Genomic DNA, 22,930 nt, shown 5'->3' with positions numbered 1-22,930 from the left:
CTGTCCCTCAAGTCTTCCAGTTTTCTTTTGTGGGGTCTGACCTGAAACATCAACTATCCATGCTCTCAATAGCATTGGGCCCGCTGTGTTACTCCAGCGCTTTGTACCTTGGTTTGTTATGTTCTATCTCTTTTCCTTTCACTGTCTGCAAGCTAGTTAACTATTTCTATTCTCTTTGCTCCTGACTGATTTTGCTAATGTTCCTCCTGATTTTTACAAATGTTTTTAAACAGCATTATTTTCGTCCAGTCATAAATGTCCATCAAAATAAAAAATTTGGATGGTTGAAATAATCAAGGTGATCATAAAATGGAAGAAATACCCATTACTTCGTTATATGCATCAACATCAGTTATATGCACACATGAACATTATAATAAAGGAAAATGTGGTTCTCAGTCTGTTTGCCACATCAAACATGAAACAGCTCTGTTGAGCTTTCCAGAATAAGCCATCTCTGCAACTTATGGATAATTTGATGCTTTTCTTTCATTTTATTTCAGTGGCATTTAAGTTAATGGCATTTTCTTCATGCCATGTATAACTTCTCTCGATTATGAACGTGGTAATGTAGAACACAGTCTCAAGGAATGTCCAGACATTTAATTAAGCATTTCTACCAAACTTTCTTTAGTCTGGAAGGAACTGCATGTTCAATCCTCCTTCAACGGGGCTGTGCTGTGGATGCACATTTCATGCTGTGATCATAAATTATTCTTAGAAAAATAATTGAACATAAAGGCAATGTGCATAAGTACAATTGTGAGGTGAAGTTTATGACTAGCAAATTAAAAACAAAACAAGCTGTTTTGATTTCAATTGCCCATATCCAAAATTTACATAGGTGGTTAGTAGGGTAGACATCAAAATGCTTTGTTTAGGAGTATTTTCCACCATCCGTACCTCCATTTTAAACACTGCTTCTGCTAAAACCAGACACACACACATACCAAAAAGACAGCTCTGACTCAGAACTCTCAGACCATTATGAAAACAAAACCCCCCAGGGTATTTAGCTGAGAGAAATGTTACGGAAAACATTACCAAAGCAACTACAGATAAAATGTGTGTTAGAATAAAGGTGAGCTGAGTTACGGTGCTATTTGTACCTTTAGACTGTGCGGAGAGTGAAGAGAAACAAATAAATGTTCGCATAGGGCAGGGCAGCCGAGAAAAAAATAGTGCCATTTAGTTAAGCTGCTGTTTTCTTAACCGCTCGAAAGGATATTTTTTTGCAGTACTTCTTCCTGAGTCTTTGCTACTTTGCACTGAACGAGCACCACTTGCATCCAGTGCCAAGTCTGTGGGGCCTCACGAACTGCATAGGGTTACTCCATGATGTTGACTCATAACAATGGAAAACTGGAGGCAAGGAAACAAAGTCTGTGGTGTGGATCATTGACACGTCTACAGTAAGAGCTCACCCCCCTCACTCAGAGCAGGGGCTGGGATATGCCTCGCCAAAACCACTGTAGCAACTGTACTTCTCGTTCAAGAATGATACTCAGAAGTAATGTTTTTTGTTTCAAGCACATTCTTAAAGTGCTCTCGTACAGTATTAAATTTGACGGCACATTCATTGCAGTGTCTGGAAGAAAATGTTATAAGGTGACAGCACTGAAACAGATAGATAGTAGAGGCTTTTGAAAAAGCCTTTAAAGCTGCATAAGATACAATACTAAATGTGTAGGGTAATCAAAGGGAATTTGGAGTTATGTTAGATTTCTGTGATGTGTAATGCTTTCTTGTTGCTGACTGCTTGTCTAACTCACACACATACTGAAACAAGATCGAGTGTTTTATGTGGCTGTGTTAGTTTATAAATAATGCTGTCTGCAGCAGATACACTCCATTCTTCTCAGTGTCTATGACTCTCATTCATTTGTTTCCTACTTATATGGGAAAACAATCATAATGCATCCCCCCCCCCCCCCCCCCCCCCACCCCAACCTTACCCCACCCACCCACCGACCCACTTTGAACTGGATAAACTATTTGTAGGAGTGCTCATGGAAAGGCTGAGAGCACTGGGAGTTTTCCCGACGACTTGCTTCCCTTCGGCGATGCTGGGTTTGATTTATAAACATTTTCACTCTCACGCGCCCTTTAGGAAGAACTGAAGTAAAGCTAATACGTGAAAGTAAAATGATTAATTCCAGACGCAGTCGGGTCCAATCCTTAGCTCGCCAAAATCAACATTAACGATCGGGTGAGGGGCTCGAAATGATGTCAGTGGACTTGCCGTCCCGTTAGATCCAGCATTTAGTCTGCTGCTGCACCAAAGAGAATATATAACAGAGCAAAGCAGCTGCTTGATCAATCAATCAATCAATCAAACCCTTTTATTGTGAAAATCGTGATTAATAATCTATAAACAATTTTACTAAAGATCTTAAAACATCACAAACATTCCTCATTGAAGAATATCTTGGCTTTCATCCAGTTTTACTGGCCTATATTCCCTTGGTACACATCTACAATTTAATTCATGTGTTGATTTTCATTTAATATTAATAACTTAACATTGCTCATCCTGGACCAGGACCACCCTTTCTCTCCAGTGGCCACGTTGAGTAATTGTCATCCACTTGCCCAAGGAGCTCCTCACTCACTCCATACTGGGAGGTTGCGGTCCACCAAACTAGGTTCTAGGTTCACTAGAACTGTGGACGATCCTGTGTTGATGGCATTGGGGCTTCAGATTAAATGGGGAAGCAGCAAGCAAGATAAAAGAGAGCAGACCAGCTTTCAGGGAGAGACCTTTAAGGGAACATTATTTTCATTGTTGAACAACTTATCAGCTGAAGCCACATTACAAAGCTGGTAGCCTCCTTGTGCAGATACAAGTTGTGTCTCTTACTTTAGTTTAGTTTAGCTTAGAGATATCAGCGTGACAACAGGCCTTTCGGCCCACCAAGTCTGCGCCGACCAGTGATCCCTGCACACTAACACTATACTACACATACTAGGGACAATTTACAATTTTACCAAGCCAATTAGCCTACAAACCTGTACGTCTTTGTAATGTGGGAGGAAATCGGAGATCCCGGGGAAAACACACGTAGGTCATGGGGAGAATGTACAATCTCCGTACAGACAGCGTCCATAATCGGGATTGAACCCGGGTCTCTGGCGCTGTAAGGCAGCAACTCTACCGCAGCACCACCATGCCATAGTATTGAGAAAATTGTCAATGGCCGCCAAGGTCACTAGTGCCCTGTACCTTAGTGAAGAATGAAGGATGATCTTATGTAAACATGTCACATCATGAATGGGTGTGACAAGGTAGATGTTGTGATTCTCCACTTTGTGGTAAAATCGAGAAAAAAGGGGGTGTAGTGACAAGATTGGGGGAGAGTCATTTGAAACTGGTGCCTAGGAACGTCTTCTAAAAGAGAGTTGTGAAGCTCTGGACTAATCTACCCCAGAGGGTTGTGGAGGATGGATCACTAGGATTCTTTATGGAGAAAGCTGAGAAATAATTCAAACGTTCAGGAAACTGAGAGCTATGATGAACTGGCACAGGAGATGAAACACATTCTGGGATGATCAGCCATGATCATATTGAAAGGTGGGGTTTCCCACCTGTATACTTATATTCTTATGAAACAGGCATCCCCCAGAGCTGTGTGATACAGTATTTACCTCAGAATTTGAAAACTTCCCCCGAAAATCTGAAATAAAAACAAAGTAGGAAAACACTAACAGGACAAGTTGGAGCTACAGTATCTTGCTATGTTGCTGAAGGGTTCTCAACCTGAAACATTAACTCTGTTTCTCTTTCCACAGATGCTGCCTGACACGCTGAGGGATTCCAGCATTTTCTGTTTCTCTCTCAGCATTTGAAGTTCAATATTGCATCAGGACGGTTGTTGAGCAGCTCCATGTCAGGAGGGACATCTACATCTTCTTCCACATGGTCTGGCTTCACTCCTGTTACTGGTTCTGAGGTGCCTTAAACTCTACTTGCCTTAAGTGGGATCAGATTGGCTTCTTTGTGAATAGATAATGATTTCAGTTCACGTTCACAAGTTATGAACCAGGAAAATGGGATTAGGAAGCAGAGATCACCCAGGATTGAATGGGCCAATTGGCCTAATTCTACTCCTATAACTTGTGAACTTGTGAATGTGAACATCCAGCATGTTTAGAATCAGTCAGGTCTTTTCTATTACCACAGATGCTGCATGACCTGCTGCGTGTTTCCAACTTGATCTGTCTTGTCTTGATCTCTTTGCATGATTATCACACACTCTGCAAAGGGACGTCAGTGGATTTCACAGTCCACTGGGAACATGGATCTCACAAGATCTTCAAGAGATGGCCCATAAGGCCATTTTTCTATTCATATCCTTACACACCTAGACTGCGGACTCTTCTGCAGCCCTCCTCCTGAATAGTTTGGGTTGTACAAGTATTTATATTGGTCTTGCCCAGCATCCGAGTGAAGCATAAATGGAACAGGAAGCAGCAATGACTGCACTCCATCTCTGAACAAATGGCCAACATGGTGGAACGTGGACATCGGTGTTTCCTTTCTCCTGCTCAGTAGCAGACAGTTGCCGTGAAGCTCACAGTAAAAAAATATTATTTATTTCTATTCCATTAGAAAACCCTGGATTAGTTGAAGGAAGAGGATGTATCGACACAGTCCTTGTCCCTTTCCCACGGAGCGCAGTGGAATGAACTGGTTCAACACTGTAGATAGAGGAAAAAAACTGGAGTAACTCAGCAGGTCAGGCAGCATCTGTGGAGAAAAGGAATAGGTGATATTTCAGGTCAAGACCTTTCTTCAGGCTGAGGTCAGGAGAGAGGGAAACCAAAAGTATGAAAAGATTCAGACCAAGTCAGAGCCAACACTGAAGACCAAGGAAAGGTCAACAGTTTGGCCCAATTGATCAAGATCCCATTGTAATCTATGAACCTTTTTCACCGTCCAGTGTACCACTAACTTTAATGTCGTTTGCAAAATTACTAATCATCCTACCTATCTTCACATCCAACTCAATAATATAAATAACAAATCATAGTGGACCCAGCACCGATCCTTGTGGCACACCACTCATTACAGGCCTCCAGCCTGCAAAATAATTCTCCACTGCCACCCACTAACTCCTACCTTTAAGCTACCTTTGCATCCAATTGGTTATCTTGCCTGGATTTCATGTGATCTAACCATCTAGACTTACCATACAGTACCTTCTCATAGGCCTTGCTGAAGCCCATGTCCACAACGTCTACTGCAATTCATTCATCAAGCTTCTGGGTCACATCTTCAAACAATTCAATCATAGTTGTGAGACATCACATGAAATTGAATGACAATATTCTTCCTCACCATTTCATAACTCTGTTTTCGGTATGACACACAGCAGGACCCCTTTGACTAAAATTTGGGGTAAAGATAAAACCTCCAAAGGAAATATCTAAAAAAAAATGGAATTCTGAACGTAAGGCATCATTTGTTCCAAACATGACTCTAATAAGCCTGAAGAAGGCTCTTGATCTGAAACATCACCCATTCCTTCTCTCCAAAGGTGCTGTCTGTCCCGCTGAGTTACTCCAGCTTTTTGTGTCTATCTTATGTCTAAAGTTTTATTTGACTCCACTTAGTTCATTCTTCATACCACAGCTGAGGGTGGGGATGTGTTGTGGTAGATTAGTCATCTGTCTGAGGTTCCACTTTCATATCAATGTGAACACAAATGTCCAGCATTTGCTCATCATGTTATGGAATGAACTTTGTTCACTACGTTGAAGAGTTTGGTTCAGATTTATGGACAGACGTTTGGCTTTGAGCCACTAGCCTAACTTGCAATGGAATTCCCTTTGCGCACTCCACTAGTGCAGGGAATGCTGAGGTAAACAGGAATATCATGGTATTGGTTGCAGGTTATGGGTTGAGCATGATGGGATGTGATGGAGAGAGAAAGGAGGAAAAGCAGATCTGGGTATAATTGAGGGTCTGGTTCATGATAGAATGCAGAGGTGGCAGAGGGTCCTGCTTGGGTGAGGTTGATCAGTGCCTTACTGGTAGACAATAGTTTGGGGGCAAATGGTCGTTGTTGAGGAACTGGGGGAGAGCTGACTGGAGAGGTAAGATTTTACTTTAGTTTGAACTACCTAAATTTTGTTTATTGGCAGGTGCACCAAGTTACAGTGAAAAGCTTGTTCCTGTAGCTATTTCCAAGTGCCAGATTCCATTGGCTGGGATCTGCCTATACAAAATAGACCTCACATGTGTGGGGGGCTTCCTTCTTCATGAATGAAGCTTTGACGAGGTTGCATTTGGAATATTGTACACAGCTCTGGTCACCCCATTATAGGAAGGATGTGGAGATATTGGAGAAGGTGCAGAATGGTTTGCCAGAATACTGCATGGATTAGAGGATATTAGCTAGAAGGAGGTTGGACTAACTTGGATTGGTTTCTCTGGACCGTTTGAGGTTGAGGGGAGACCTGATTATATGCAAAATTATGAGAAACGTGGTAGGGAAGATATGCAGAACATTTTGCTGAGGGTCCAAATGTCAAAAGAGGCCGTAGAATTAAGGTCAGAGGGGAAAAGTTAAAAGAATATGTGTGGGGCACAGAGAGCGGTGGGTGTCTTAAACGTGCTGCCAAAGGAGGTTGCAGAAGCAGATACAACATAGGCACTTAAGAGACTTTTAGATAGGCCCTTGGAAAGACAGGGTAATGAGGGATATGGATCTTGTGCAGGGCGAAGAAATTAACTTGACATCATGTTCAGCACAGACATGGTGGGCCTGAGGGCTGAAGGGCCTGTTCCTGTGCTTTACTGTTCGATGTTCTATGTTCATGGCCTATCAGGGAATTAAAATCATAGTACAGCTGTCCATCAGGCAATTATAAGATGGTATTTCCAAGTCAATGCCATTCGGACCATTAAAAGTTACTTGAAATTAGAGCCATGTCCTTCAGCTAATTGATTGGTACAATGCTTGGCTCATTGACACTACATCTGTGGTCACTGTGTAACCTCCTTTTTCCTTTGTTTTTATGATATTCTTGTGTGACAACATTTTAATTTTGTTGTTTAGTTTAGAGGTGTAGCATGGAAACAGGCCCTTCGTCTCACCGAGTCTGCACCAACCAGCGATCCCTGCACATTGACACTACCCTACACACACTAGGGCCAATTTACATTCATACCAAACTAATTAACATACAAACCTATACCTCTTTGGAGTGTGGGAGGAAACTGAAGGTCTCGGAGAAAACCCACGCAGGTCATGGGGAGAACGTACAAACTCCGTACAGACAAGCACGTGTGGTCAGGATTGAACCCGGGTCTCTGGAGCTGTAAGCATTGTAAATGGCCTGCCCCACTTTCCCGACTTACTCACGAATTCTCCCAAGTTTTCCCCTTGATTCAAACTCGGAGATGCCATTCGTAGGTAATCTGGGCTCTTTTTTTTACTCGTGGACATTTTTCAACATGCTGAAAAAACGTCCCGACTTACCTGATGCCTCGAGTGCCTAAGGCTGGCATTACGAGTCGCTATAAAATATCTACGGACTCCTACGGCCTCCTACGGACTCACTAGGGACTCCTACGGACTCGCTACGGACATTCTCCAAGTTTGAATCGAGGGGAAAACTCAGGAGAATTTGTGAGCAACTCGGGAAAGAGAGACAGGCCCTTAAGGCAGCAACTCTACCGCTGCGCCACCATGCTGATCGTGTCTATTTGTTTGTCAAATATTGCAATCTGGAGAATGTCTCTTCCTTGGCCATTTTGAGCACAGCACAGTGAAAACATGCTGCTTCATATTACAAGGGAGAGACTGGTTGTGAAGACGGGTCTCGACCTGAAACGTCACCCATTCCTTCTCTCCAGAGATTCCGAGTTACTCCGGCTTTTTGTGCCTATCTTTCTTTTATTAAATACTTTGCTCTACAAGCTGAATTATCTTCAAGCATTTTGTGTTTGAAACAATTGTTGACTGTTTTCCATTTTACATTTTAAGATTACTTTGGTGTTAAAGTCAAAATGCACTTATTTCAAATGTAAAGAAGCTCATGCTAAATTCTACAAATTTCTCCCAAATGGGGTACTTTTGTTTTATATAATATGGCTCTCCAAAGTTATAGCATAAGCACACTATGCAAGGCATGTAACATTAGCCCACAAACTCCTAGTGCCAGACCAATTTTAATTGAATCCAGATTGTTCAATTCAAATGCTACCTATGAAGTTACATTGAACAAATAAAATAGGGAGATACAAAATTTCATGAAAATTATCATAGTCTGACCGCACCTTATTAAAAAATATGTATTTTACATTTTAAAAGCAAAAGAAGGGGTTATTCAAATGGTGGCTGCAAAATGTATACATATTAAGAACGAAGTGCCTTTTGTTCTTTGTTCTTCAAGCAGATCTTTCATGTTGAGAACACAGAGTCCGTTACAAGGCAGCAGTGGTGAGGCATTTATGAAACTTTACATATCCATTGTACAATCCTGGCTGGGTTGGAAGGTATTAGTTATAAGGAGAGGCTGGACAAACTTGGGTTGTTTTCTCTGGAGTGCGGGAGGCGGAAGGGAGAATGATAGAAGTTTACAATATTATGAGAAGCATCAAAAGGATAGGCAGTCAGAATTGGGGGCATAGTTTTATGGTGAGAGGGGCAAAGTTTAAAGGAGATGTGTGGGGCAGGTTTATTTACACAGAGGGTGGTGGATGTCTGGAACCTACTGCCAGTGATGGGTATGGATCAGGGGTCTCCAAACTATGGCCCACGGGCCACATCCGGCCCTCCACGAGATTTTATCCGGCCTGCAGCATGCTCTTAACATATTCCGTGCGGTGGGCTATTTAGTGGGTTCTGTGGTAGCACGGGAACTTACACGTCAGTATGTCGTAGGCCATCATGTTGAGGGAATAATGTTTAGTGCAACTACAGAGGTTCATTGTAGGAGGGGAGGAGCACTAGGACCCAGCAGAGTCAGATCACGTGCTGTACGCATCGTGGAGGTTGTAGGCCTGTTGCTGAGCCTGGAACTGTGGTGAGGTGGCGGCTCTGGACCGCTGGTGGCCGGTGGAGAGGCGAGGGTCAGCGAAGTCGCTGGTGGAGGCCTGTGGGGGGGCTGGATTAGAGATACGGGCCCCCGGAAGACAGTGAAGGTCAGCGACAGCGGCCTGTGAGTGAGTGAGTGAGTGAGTGGGTGGGTGGGTAGGTCAAGTCAAGTCAAGTCAAGTTTATTTGTCACATACACATACGAGATGTGCAGTGAAATGAAAGTGGCAATGCTCGTGGACTTTTGTGCAAAAGACAAACAACCAAACAAACTATAAACAAAATCATAACACACATATTCTTTTACATAATAAATAATGGAAGGAAAAACGTTCAGTAGAGTTAGTACTGGTGAGATAGGCGTTTACAGTCCGAATGGCCTCTGGGAAGAAACTCCTTCTCAGCCTCTCCGTTCTCACCGCATGGCAACGGAGGCGTTTGCCTGACCGTAGCAGCTGGAACAGTCTGTGAGTGAGTGAGTGAGTGAGTTTGAATGAGTGAGTGAGTGGGTCAGTGGGTGAGTGAGTGGTTGGCATTTCTTTATTTTTTCCTACGGCCTGCAAAAATAAATAATGTGACCCACATGCTGAAATGTTTGGAGGCCCCTGGTTTGGATCATGTGCGGGCAGATGAGATTACTTTACCTTCGCATCATGTCCGGCACAGACATTGTGGAACAAAGTGCCTGGTCCTTTATTAGACGTTGTCTCTGGTTGGACTTTGCAGGGCTGAGATAGTGACTGCCCAAAAGAAACATTACCCATTTCCTTCAACAGTTTCATTGTGATGATATGTTAGTGTGTTATAAAACAGGTAGGAAATGTCAGGAAACTGGGCTACTGTATATCCAAGTACTGATATATAGTTGTTGTTGTTGTTGTTGTTGTTGTTGTTGTTGTTGTTGTTGTTGTTGTTGTTGTTGTTGTTGTTGGTGTTGGTGTTGTCGTTGTTGTTGTTGGTGTTGGTGTTGTCGTTGTCCTTCTCCTTCTCCTTCTTAATTTTCTTCTTCTTCTTCTTCTTCTTCTTCTTCTTCTTCTTCTTCTTCTTCTTCTTCTTCTTCTTCTTCTTCTTCTTCTTCTTCTTCTTCTTCCATTCGTCGATATAGGGTCGATCACGTGAAGGTTGCAATCTCCCACCCCAATATTTAGTACTGATGATGAGTCAGTGTTTCCATGGGGAAGAGAGACAAAGCATGTACCTGCTTAAATTAAACATTCCTTCCCTACCTGATGCCACCGGGGATAGATGCCTAGGGAGTCTGCTAGTGAAATGAGACCTCTTACAATTACAGATGATCCGGTTCTTATCCTTGTGAGAAGTAGCAGGAGGTTCGATTGTGATTGTTGGTAAATTGAGAACAATCTTATCTCTGAGTCACTAAATAATATAGATTTGGGAGCCGAAGAATGTGTGGAGATGGGTATTGTGAGGATTGGATGGGATGTTGGGACCATAGTCGCTATAATTGGACTGGGATCATGCAGGCAGAGGCTCTGCAGTCAGGGTAGCTTGGAGAGAGCGTAGAGGAGATTCACTAGGATGTTACCTGGACTGGAGGTCTTCAGTTCTGAGAGAGATTGGATAGACCAGGTTTTTTCCCCAGTGAACGGGGATGAGGGGTGACCTGACAGAGGAATATAAGGGGCAGGGTTATGGTGGATCCCATGAATAGTGGTGTCAAAAACAAGAGGGCATATGTTTAATGTGAGAGGGAGGAGAATTAAAGGAGATCTAAGTGGACGGTTTTACACACAGAAAATGCTTGAGAAGTATATAGAGGGCAAACCATGTGATTGGAGATAAGGCCTACACTGCCATGAGAGAGAATGAAAGAGATATAAAGGAATAATTATAGAAAATTATAGAAAAATTAGTCCAATATCAGGGGAGATGAATGCTTTGGGAGAGTTGTCAAGTTTGGGCAAGTTCGTAGTTTATCTTTTATTTAGATTGTACATCCACCAAATTAAAACTATATAAATGTACTGTCAGGCAGGAGGTACAGAAGCCTGAAGTTCCATACCACCAGGTTCAGGAATTGCCACTTTTTTTACAACTATCAGGTTCTTGAACCGATCCTAATTTTACCTCAGCAACTGACTGCCTCTTCCATTACCATGGATTTTGCTTTTTTTTTCAAATTATATTTTGCACTAATGTCTTGTCTATTTGCACAGTTTTCTCGTTTTACTGTCATGCAGAATGTATGCGTCATCTATGTATGGTTTATATTTCGTGTGAGTCTGTGCCCGTGATGCTGCTGTAAGCAAGATTTTGTTGTAGCTGTATCACAACATTCTTGGACATATTACAATAAACTCAAATTGACATTCTTGTTTTCTAAACAATGAATCAGCTATATCCTCCTCCAGCAAGAAGGAAAATTTGAAAAGGCCTGGATAGTGTGGATGTGGAGAGGAAGTTTTCACCAGTGAGGACCAGAGGACACAGCCGAAGAATAAAAGGGTATACGTTTAGAAAGGAGATGAGGAGGAATCTCTTTAGTCAGTGAATGGTGAATCTGTGGAATTCATTGCCGCAGACATCTGCGGAGGGCAAGACATTGGGTAATTTTAAGGCAGAGATTGTCATATTCTTGATTGCTAACACTGTCAAGGGTTATATGGAGAAAGCAGGAGAATGGGGATGAGCAGAAATGACAGATCATTCATGATTGAATAGCGGATTAGACTCAGTGGGTAAATGGCTTACTTCTGCTCCTATGACCTATGAACTTATGATTTCCAGTCTGATGTGAATGAGGTAATATTTGGATGTCATAATTGGTCCTGGGAATGAATGTGTGATAATTCCCCTTCTCTTACAGTAATTTGTGTCATAATTCAATTAGTCCATCTACACTTCACGCTACCTCAGCAATGCCACCAGGAACTAGTTTGGAGGATGTTAGTAAAAATACAACTACTGCTGTTTGCAGTAGACTTTTTTGCTCAAGCAGCCTTTTAAGAAAGGCAGAAGGAGAAGAGCAAGGATGAAGAGGAAGCACAAGAAGAGGTCTCAATGGGTGAATGGAGATGATGTGATGGACTGTCCCAGTACACCAGATGACTGGAGGAGAGTGGCGCTGGGCTTTGACAAAAGATGGAACTTTAAGCACACATGTGGGGCAGTGGAGGGCATTCTTGTCCCTGTCCATGTACCCCTCATTTTTCTTTTCGTACAGGATGGCATTCTGCTGGAACCATTCCTCAAGGTCCCCCCCCTGCTGCCTGGTGAAGGTGTAGGGCATAACCTTCCTCCAGCCCTCCCTCACCACCAATGGGGCATCTGCCTCTGATGCTGTGTCAGACACAGGAGAAAGGGCTGATTTGCAGCCTTCAAATGAGTCAGTGAAGGATGGGGTGGTGGTGGGGACATATACTACCACCCTGGTCTCCTCCTCCAGGGGTCTCTCATGCAGGGCTACCTCCTCCTGCACTATCACCTCCCGTGGCATCACCTCCTGTCACTTCTCCTGGGTGGGCAACACCTGCATGGCAGTTTTTTTTTAGAGTTGAGCCCTCCTGTGCTGCTGCCATTTTGGTGCCATCTCTAAAACACCAAGTCGCCTCTCCAAAAAACTCTCCAGCTATGAATGAACATGCCTTGGAGTGACAGAGGTGACGTTCTGCTGTTTAAATCACCTTTCCTTTCCACTGACGTTTTTTTTCGCCCCAGAGCTATTACCTTTGACTACCTTCGACCACCTTTGGCTACCTACGACTGGCTACGACGACCTACGACGATAAAAATATCGATTTTTCCCACGGCGACCTATTTTTAGTCACGGCCAATTTTTAACATCTCGAAAAATTCGCCGTGACCTAGCTGAAGCCTCGACTATGCGGAACAACTTTCGACCATGAAGGAGAGTGAGGAAAACCTCCTACGACCTCATGGCGACTTTCCCACGACTATGAAAAGCGGGCAAGATCGCCAGAGGTCGCGGTGGAGGTCGCTCAAGTGGGACAGGGGCTTAAGGCAGCAACTCTACTGCTGCGCTACCGTGCCGCCCGTTATAACAACATTTTGATAATCTTGTGTATCAATATTAGATGCATATAAAATTAGAAGATATTTTGCTGCATTTAATGTCATTTTATTAGGTCGGCAGTCTTTTAGATCAGTTAGAATGGCAATTACCTCAACACAGCATTTCCATGGCTGCATAGAAATCTCACTCAGTGAATTTTAAAGTCTTGTCCTTTTATGGGCAAGACCCAATGAATAAGCTTATCAGTGGAATGCTGTTTAAAGCTGGACTATTACATTCTTATATATTGTACCAACTATAATATTAAATAATAAAGAAAGAATGATTACAAACCATTTTTTTCAAGACTATTATGTAGAAGCATGATCAGAAAAATATGAAGTATAATCTCCAACTATTTTGGATCTGAAATCTTTCTTCAACTGTATTTAAAGTCTAGCAACTTGAGTTTCTTTATTGAATTCATAGCAGGAAATGCGATGGCTTTTATCTGTCCAGACCCTTCCCCTCCCCAGGCAAGCTTGACTCCGGTTCGAACACAATAATGGATATTTCGCGACCCTAAGGAGATCTTTAGGATAGGGAACCTGACCTATAACGTCACCCGTCCATTCCCTTCACAGATGCTGCCCGCACTGTTCCTCCAGCACTTTGTGCCTTGTACAAGATGATAAGTGTTGCCACAGTGCATCTCCACACTCGTGATAATAATAGACCAATATTAATACCAGAATGAAACCGGAGAAAGGTGCATGTTTAGGACCATGAAGATGATTAAAGGGAGGATTGATTCAGTGGTCGTAGGAATGAGAGGCAAGCGTTAGAACCTAGCGCAGAAAACATCCATGAATTCTATGCACGTGAATGCAGGAGCGAAATTCAGGTTCTGTACGATGGCATAGCAATGAGCGACTGCCTTACACAACCAGAGACCCGGGTTCGATCCTGACTATGGGTGCTTGTCCATACGGAGTTTGTACGTTCTCCCCGTGATCAGCGTGGGTTTTTTCCGAGATTTTCGGTTTCCTCCCACACTTCAAAGGCGTACAGGTGTGTAGGTTAATTGGCTTGGTAAAAAAGTAAAATTGTCCGTAGTGTGTGTGGGGCAGTGTTAATATGTGGGGATCAATGGTCGGCGCGGATTCGGTGGGCCGAAGGTCCAGTTTCTGCACTGTATCTCTAAAGTAAACTAAACTAAGAACAGAATGCTTTAAAGAAGTGCATTAAGCAATGTTGGGGTATGGATATTGTTTGCATTCCTGGATAAAGACTCGTGGCAAAGATAATTTTACTCTATGCTTAATTTTCACTGTTGAGTTTATTCATAATATGTTCTAATTTATCACAAAAAAAAATAATTAAAGTAAGAAAGGGTGTGACCTAGACTTTTCATTGGGATTTTGATTATTTGATTACATTTAAAAACTATTTTCACCATTTCCATTTTCAATACCAGCTACATCCTTTCCAGTGACCATTATTGCTGTTGGGTACTCATGGCCGAAGCAAGATCAAGAGTCAAGAGTGTTTTATTATCATATGTCTTAAAATGGAACAAGCAAATTCCTACTTTCAGTAGCATAAAGGTGGCCCACCGAGTCCACGCTGACCAGCGATCCCTGCTTATTAACACTATCCTATTCACACTAGGGACAAGTTATATTTCTACAAAGCCAATTAACCTGCACACCCATATGCTTTTGGAGTGGGGGAGGCAACCAAAGATCTCAGAGAAAATCCACGCGATCACGGGGAGAACGCACAAGCAGCGTACAGACAGCACCCATAGTCAGGATTGAACCTGGGTCTCGGCGCTGAAAGCGCTTTAAGGCAGCAACCGCTGCGCCACCGTGCTGTTGCAATGGGACTATTCGTTCAACAGTTCAAAGGGTGGAGTCTGTCAAATAGGTTTGAATATAATCAATTAATTTGGGCTTTACATTTGGACTGCTGTGAGATAGTAATGAACCCAGTTAGAAAAAAAAACTGACTTTAGTTCTGAATAGTAAAGCCACAATTTTTTTTTTACAAATTAATAGTTTATTTCCATGCCATCTCCAAGCTACAGTGTGTTTTGAAACTGTAGATAGTAAATTTGCTCTGCTTATAACTGTAGATTTAAAATGGGGTTGTACATTTTTTTACGATACATGAAGCCCAATTTTTATAAACCTTTACCACCTGCTATAATTCTTCATGTCGCTTGTTGCTAAAGATTGTCCAAATTTTGAAGAGGCTTACAAGAGGAGAAAAAGTTTATGAGTATTTTAATGTTGCGGTGGTCTTTCAAACTTGTAATTTTAGAAAAATCTGACTGCTATCAGAAAAAAAAGTCATTTAAATGATAATTACCCAAGGTATTACTAAAGATATTCAATAATACCTTTCACGGTCCTTATTGAGGATATCCAAAAGCATTTTATGATCAAAAGAATTTTGAACTTTGAAATAAAATTAGAAAAGGCCTGCTAGGCATTATCTTTGAATGTTTCAGGTCGAAGACCTTTTGCCCTAATACTGAAGGATCTTCAAGCTTCTGCTTTCAATGTTAATTTTTACGTTTCATCAAATGGTAGAAATTAATTTTTACCATTTGATGAAACGTAAAAATTAAAGTGTTATTGCGTTTGTGGGGAACAGAGTATTAAATATGCTTACAGCACTCCCATCGTCTATAAGGTACAATAAGTTCGATAACCAGAAGAAAAATTGACTGAAGAATATGTATTAGCCCAATCTTCATTACCATCATATCATGGGATCCCTTGTATCCTCATGAGCAGATGGAAAGAGTCTTGGTTTAATATGTCATGTGATATATGGCACCTCTGACAGTGTAGCACTCTCTGCATGAAGGCATTTGCATTAGCTTACATTTTTGTGCTTAGATTTCAGAGCTAGAATTCAGCCCATCATCTTTCAGGTCAGAGGTAAGTATGTCCTCTCTGAGCCATGGCTGATACAACTAATTATGCAGCTGTCAGCCACCACAAGAAGCCCTAGTTGACTTGTATAAGTGGTACGGCAGATATGCCCCGTGGAGGCTTTGGAGGCTTACTGCCTCACAAATAAGATAAAGGACCATCTGGCCTATTTCCCTGACAGAAAGTGAAAGGTGACGACACTTGCCAAACTATAAAAGTCAGCTGTTAACCAAGTTGTTAACATAGACCTATTCCGAAGTATCACAGATCCATTTCTCTCATGATCCCATGCAAATATACTTCATCCAACCTTCATGGCCTAATCTCATTGTTGAATCAATATTTAGGCATTCCCGAAGTAACACAGACTCTGGAGATTGATGTTAAATACATACTTCAACAAATGAGCCATCAAGAAATATATGGAACTTGATAAAGAACCTGCCTCGTAACATGCGGCAAGTTTAACTTACTATGGACACAAAGAAGTGAAGATGCTGGAAATTAATGTGCTAATCTTATATGCAGTGTTTCCCAAAGTTTTGCTTCAATAATTGCTCTCCTTTCTGTGAACTTTACTGAATCTGGTGCTCTTCCCCTGGGAGTCTAAGGAATTTGTAGTGAGAGGAACTGCAGACAGAATGAGTCATAGTTCATAACTCCTTCAAACTATTACTGCCTCTGTTTTCCCCCATTTTCTCAGTCTGCATAACCAAAAGAATGTGAAATTCCTTAAACAAACCTTTTTTCTAAATAATGCTGTTTTAAAAAACAGCACTTTAACAATTTAAGGAATTATTTATTAATCTGGCCTCCTGGAAATACTTTTGGGGAGCCACACTCTCCCTGTTTAGCCTCAATCATTGTATGCTGCGGGCATGATAACCTGTATTACAGACACTGTTTGCCAATTTGTTGAAAAGTATGTTTGTTGTGGGTAGAGAATGCTTATAGAGTCCTCCCTGTGACAGAGAGGACTCTATAAGCATGAGATGGTCTTGTTGGGAGTACTGGGCAAAGCGATGAGACAATTTTTTCCTAATCCTCTTGGCAGGAGATCAGCTAGCCTTGGAATTTAAAGTTATAATGGGTTGATTGACCAATCCCTCACTAATGTCTACTCCTCATCCATGTATTACAGTCTGTAAATAAGGCCCTAAATAAATTGGTGACTTAAAACTTGAATAAGGCAATTACTTCTGATATTTAAAGAAAATAAATATTTCTCATTGAAGTAATATTAGCAACAAATGGAATAGGGAGGTTGTAGATGATAATAATAGTGGATGGAAAGTTTAAAAAATGTCGATACTGGAAATCCAATATAAAAAAGTCTGGGATACAAGGAAATGCAGATGCTGGCAAATGCTGCAGTCTGAAGAAGCATCCCGATTTGAAACATCACCTATCCATATTCTGCAGAGGTGCTGCCTCATCTGCTGAGTTACTCCAGCACTTTGTGTCCTTTTTTATTTAAATAAACTCAGTAGGTTTAGGCAGCCCTGTGGAAAGAGTAGGGTCCTAGACATGAAACTGTAACTGGTTCTCCCTCCATAGATGCTAGCCGACCAGCTGAGTGTTTCGAGCATTTTCTACTTGTTTAGTTTAGTTTAGAGATATAGTGCAGAAACAGGTGCTTCATAGCACCAAGTCCGCACCGACCAGCGATCCCTGCACATTAACTCTACCCTCACACACTAGGGACATTTTTTGCATCTACACCAAGCCAATTAACCTGCAAACCTGTACTTTGGAGTGGGATGAAACCGAAGATCTCGGAGAAAACCCACGCAGGTCATTTGGAAGAATGTACAAACTCCGTACAGGCAGCACCCAAAGTCAGGATCGAACCCTGGTCTCTGACGCTGTAAGGCGCAAATTCCAGAAGATTATTCCAAGCATGATTTCCCCTTCATAAATCCATGCTGACTTTGACCGATCCTGTCACTGCTTTCCAAATGTGCTCCTATTACAGACTTGATAGACGTACATTAAAGTATATTAAATCAATACTACTTGATAGAAGTATGCTAAAGTGTGAGAGGCATCGATAGAGTACAGAGTCTTTTTCCCTCAGTGGAAATGTCAAAGAGTAGAAAGGACAGCTTTAAGGTGGGAGGAGCAAAGTTTCAAAGGAGAGTGCAGGAGAGGTTTATTTATTCAGAGAGTTTTTGGGTGTCTGGATCAAGAGTCAAGAGTCAAGAGTGTTTTATTGTGATATGTCCCGGAGGGGACAATGAAATTCTTACTTGCTGCAGCACAACAGAATATGTGAATATGTAAACATAGTACGTAACGGGGGAAGAGAGAAATAAAATATAGTGCACGCTGCCAATAGTGGAGGTGGAGGTGGTTAGGTAGGTAGAATTGGAGCATTTAAGAGGCATTGTATAAGCATATGGATATGAAGGGAATGGAAGGATATGGATCAGATGCAGGCAAACGAGATTAGTTTAATTTGGCAGTATATTCAGCAGGGACATTATGGGCCGAAGGGCCTATTCCTGTTAAATTCCATGTTTTATGTTCTATGACAAATTTGGGTCGCTGCTTAAATCTTGCCCGTGCATACTGCTAATTTTATGATTTACGTTTTAAAACAGGGTCTATGCGTAGCTCCTGGAAAGAAACGCAAATACAAAGATAAGTAACGTGAATCATTCTGTTAGTGAACATGACAGTTCCAAATTTAATGAATTGTAGTTTGACCTCGAAGGAGTCAGTGGTCATAATTTATCTAATGCAAACCTTTTGCCTGTGAAAGGCCTGAGATAAGGAGGGACGGAAAGATCTGTTTATACCGGACTGTACCCAAGCTCTCCGGTAAAAATGGATGATTAAAAATATTTTTTTGAATGTGCACCTGAACAAATATTGGGAAACAGCAGAATGTTTGTATGTCTAATTACTGATCAATAATGTATAATCTGATGTATAATCTGTACAAATGCTTAATAATGTGTAGTCTCGAAACTTCAAATAAAAACATAAAATACTGGAAACACTCATCGCGCTAAGTCCAATCAGTGGAATGAGAAACAGTGACACCAACTAATCAATCAATCAATCAATCAATCAATCAATCAATCAATCAATCAATCAATCAATCAATCAATCAATCAATCAATTAATCCATCAACCAATAGAGTTCTCATCTATTAAGAACCCTCCACCAAATTAAGCTGAGTTACTCCAGCACTTTTTGTCTTTTTTTCGTACACCAAGATAAACAAGCCTTGCATATGACATATCTAACTCTTACTATATGTGTCTTGTTTGGCAACAATATATTCAGTTTTAATACTTTTTTACTCAAGGGGTGGTAGGTATTTGGAATGAACCGCCAGATGAATTAGTTGAGCCAGGTACTATCACAATGTTAGAAAACATTTAGGTGGATGCATGAATGGGATATGTTTATTATAAGTGTATTAAGGATATGGGCCTAAAGGTAGGTGGGACTTGTGTAGATGGGACATGTTGATCAGTATGGGCAAGTTGGGCTGAAGGGCCTGTTTCCACACTGTGACTCTAATACCGTGGAAAATACACTTATGGCATGTTCTGACATACATTTGTGGATCAACACAAACCTGTAAAGCGTGGATCTCCAAACTCCAAATTCCAGTGTGTTAAATTACTTAATTTTCATTCATACTCATCGGTCAGGGCACGGAGTATAAGAGGCTAGAAGTCATGTTGCAGCTCCATGAAACACTGGTGAGGCGGCATTTGGAGAGATATGGATCGCATGCAGCCTGAGGACATTAGTTTAATGTGGCATTATTGTCTGAGCAGACAAACGTCAAATGGCTTGTTCTTGTGCTGTACTGTTCTATGTTCCATGTGAGGTACGCAAAATCACAAGGAGAGCATGCGTACTCCACACAGATAGCATCTCGGGTCGGGATTGAACCCAGGTCCCTGGAGTTGTAAGACACCATCACCACCACTGCAGGGTGGGAGATTGCAACCTTCACGTGGTCCGTCGGATCGGCCCGAAACGTTGCCTATCTCCTTCGCTCCATAGATGCTGCTGCACCCGCTGAGTTTCCCAGCATTTTTGTGTACCAATGGTTAACTATTCACCCAATAGTGCGGGTGATCACTAGAGCCAGGATGTTTAGGCGCTAAAAAACTCTGAAATAGGCAGGCAAAAAGGCATAATAAAATTGCAAAAAAGACATGAAAAAGTCACTATTGACAAAAAAAGGCATAAAAAGGCATGTATTTCCACCCCCAAAAGATGGTTTAAAATGATAATATACAGGTATTCTACATTAAATGACCAAAGTTGCCTGGTGGCACATAATTACAAGCAATTGTTTCAAATTATCTGGTGTTAAATTATGTCACCTCTCAGACAGAATATGCTTCAGTTGTGAAAAACTTAATTCTACCTCAGCTGAGGTCACTGGTGCATACCCAAAACAAGCTACAGACTCTATATTCATGTTGATATCTTGTGCATTACAACTACCTTTGAGAACTTTAGCTATGTTTTGTATTTCTTCAAGATCTTTGTTAGCTAAAATCACTCTCACATTTTCCTTGTATATCTTTACCTACATCATCAGGAATTATACGCATATCGTCAGTTACTTTGTTGAAAACCTGCAAGTTATTCACTAATGTTTTGCCACATTTCTCAAGGGAAGTGATAGCTTGTGGGAAGTTTGCAAAATTGGAAGCAATAAACACAAGATCGCGGTGGAGGAACTTTTTCTGCATGATTTCATTGACGATCCTGACTGCAGCAAATTCTTCTTCAAAACAGTTGACAAATTATTTTATTTTGTTCGAAATTCGCAGCATAGTAGACTACAGCAGAGAGCCATGTACCCCACCTAGTCAAAACGGGCCGAGGAGGTAGCGGAATCTCAGGTGCCATTTCCTTGAACATGCTTTGAGGAAGATTTTCTTGACATTGGAAACTAGGCGATCGACATTTGGAAACAACCATGTATGTGCTTGACAATTCTATGAAGTCCTTGAGCTAAGCATGTCAAATGCAACTTTTTGGGGGAATAAAACTTTAAGAGCACGAGCAGCTTTTTCATGTTCGGAGCTGCATCAGTCACAAACAGACGAGCATTCTCATGTTTTATATCTTCTGGCCAAAGATCAGCAAGTGAAGATGTAAACAACTGAGTAATAGTTGAGCTGTTTGACCTCCAATATTTCCAATGTCAACAAATACTCCATTGATGGTTGACCTGCCTCCAGTGTACTGATGACCACATTGGCAACATATCTCTTCACAACATTGGTTGTTTTGTCTATTGAGATCCATATTATGTTGCATGCAACTTCAACTCAAATTTTCTGCACACCAATGTTGAAGTTGATGTCAACATAATTTTTCCGTAATTATGACTCGCTTGGTATATGTTCCTCTGTGTATTTGTCTAAAAAAACTCTGGGAGATTTGTTTTCCAATTTCCAAATGGAATTCCAGCATCAATGAATGCCTTGCACAGACCACTTGAAAACTTAGATTTGCGACTGGAGCCAGCAGTAAATGTAGTGAGGAGACAAGCTTGGGTATTTGACTTGGGTAGTCTACACCCCAGCGATATCAGCATTGACTTCTCTAATGTTAGATAGCCCTTGTCTTCTCCCTCCTCCCCCTCACCCTTTCCAGCTCTCCTTCTAGTCCTACTGTCTTTGCCTCTTCCTTTCTTTTTCCCAACTCCCCCCCCCCCCCACATCAGTCTGAAGAAGGGTCTCGACCAGACACGTCGCCTATTCCTTCTCTCCATAGATGCTGCCTCACCTGCTGAGTTTCTCCAGCATTTTTGTGTACCTACGATTTTTCCAGCATCTGCAGTTCATTCTTAAATAGATCTTGGAGAAGGCTGAACCAGCGGGCAGCGGCATGAACGAATGAATGACCGACGGTGGCGCCCCCGGTTTCACCCCGGTGGTGGAAATTTTCTTGTAAGTTATACTATGTTAACACGTTAATAATAACATTAATATTAATGTGTTAACGTAGAAAACGTCATTGAAATTGACGGCGGCAGCGACCCGACTTCTGAGGTTCGTCCGTGGACCCAGTAGACGACATCGTCGGGAGCTCGCAGATTGGTAACCTGTTTTTCTGGAGCTCCCGCGGCAACAGCTTCTTCCGCTGGACTGGAGGGCGGCAGCTTCGACCACCCCGGGCCACGGAGATTGAACCGGCCTGTTCGCGAAGCACGGTTCAGCCACGGGACTAAAGCACCATCACCCAGTGGGGGTCACAACATCGGAGGCCTGGATCGCCTGAGCGCAGAGGGAGAACAAGGAGGGAAGAGACAAAGACTTAAGATTTTTGCCTTCCATTACAGTGAGGAGGTGTCTGGTGAACTAATTGCGGTGGATGTTAAATTTGTGTTTATTGTGTGTTTTGTTACTTTATTATATGTATGACTGCGAGGCAACAAAATTTCGTTCAGACCGAAAGGTCTGAATGACAATAAAGTTTCCAAGATCCAAGAAATCACGGTACAACTAGAGAAAATAGCACGACCTTTGAGCAAAACGGCAAAAAAAGACTGATTTAGGCACTCGATCATGAAAAAGGCATTATCCTGGTGAAATCATCAAAAAAGGCATGTAAAGGCACATGGCATTTATGGCAAAATCCTGGCTCTAGTGATCACACGCTATCAACCAATGTGTGATATAGAGGTGGGTGTTTAATGTTGGTAATGCTGTTAAATATCAAAAGAGTTGTGACTGGATCTCTCTTGTTGCCTGGCACTCTCAGAACACAGCGGTTATTTTATCAACCCAAGCCTGAAAGTTGTTTAGACCTTTACTGATAGAGACACAGGCTGCTTTGTTATCTGAGGAGATGCTAATAAAAATAATTACTGTAAAATTGTCCAAAAAAAAACAGTTCTCACTTCTAATCTGATTATGGAAGGAAGTTCATATGTTTCTAAATTCATAAGTTATAGGAGCAGGATTAAGCCATTTGT

At 41.8% G+C, this 22,930-nt stretch overlaps 1 long non-coding RNA gene across 2 annotated transcripts; it reads left to right on the top strand.

The window, feature by feature from the left end:
• The first annotated feature begins 1,091 nt into the window (after window positions 1–1,091).
• On the top strand, window positions 1,092–14,372 carry LOC129710333 (uncharacterized). 2 transcript variants are annotated; one of them, XR_008725660.1, is made up of 4 exons: window positions 1,092–1,510; window positions 3,790–3,950; window positions 8,404–8,447; window positions 11,872–14,372. It is a non-coding gene; the product is annotated as an uncharacterized LOC129710333 (long non-coding RNA). The 2 variants fall into 2 exon arrangements; XR_008725659.1 differs by lacking the exon at window positions 8,404–8,447.
• Window positions 14,373–22,930: the final 8,558 nt, after the last annotated feature.

Source organism: Leucoraja erinacea, chromosome 27 (assembly GCF_028641065.1).
Source record: "Leucoraja erinacea ecotype New England chromosome 27, Leri_hhj_1, whole genome shotgun sequence".
NCBI lineage: Eukaryota > Metazoa > Chordata > Chondrichthyes > Rajiformes > Rajidae > Leucoraja > Leucoraja erinaceus.
Note: the sequence above shows the minus strand (reverse complement) of the source record. Positions and strands in the feature narration are given on the sequence as shown.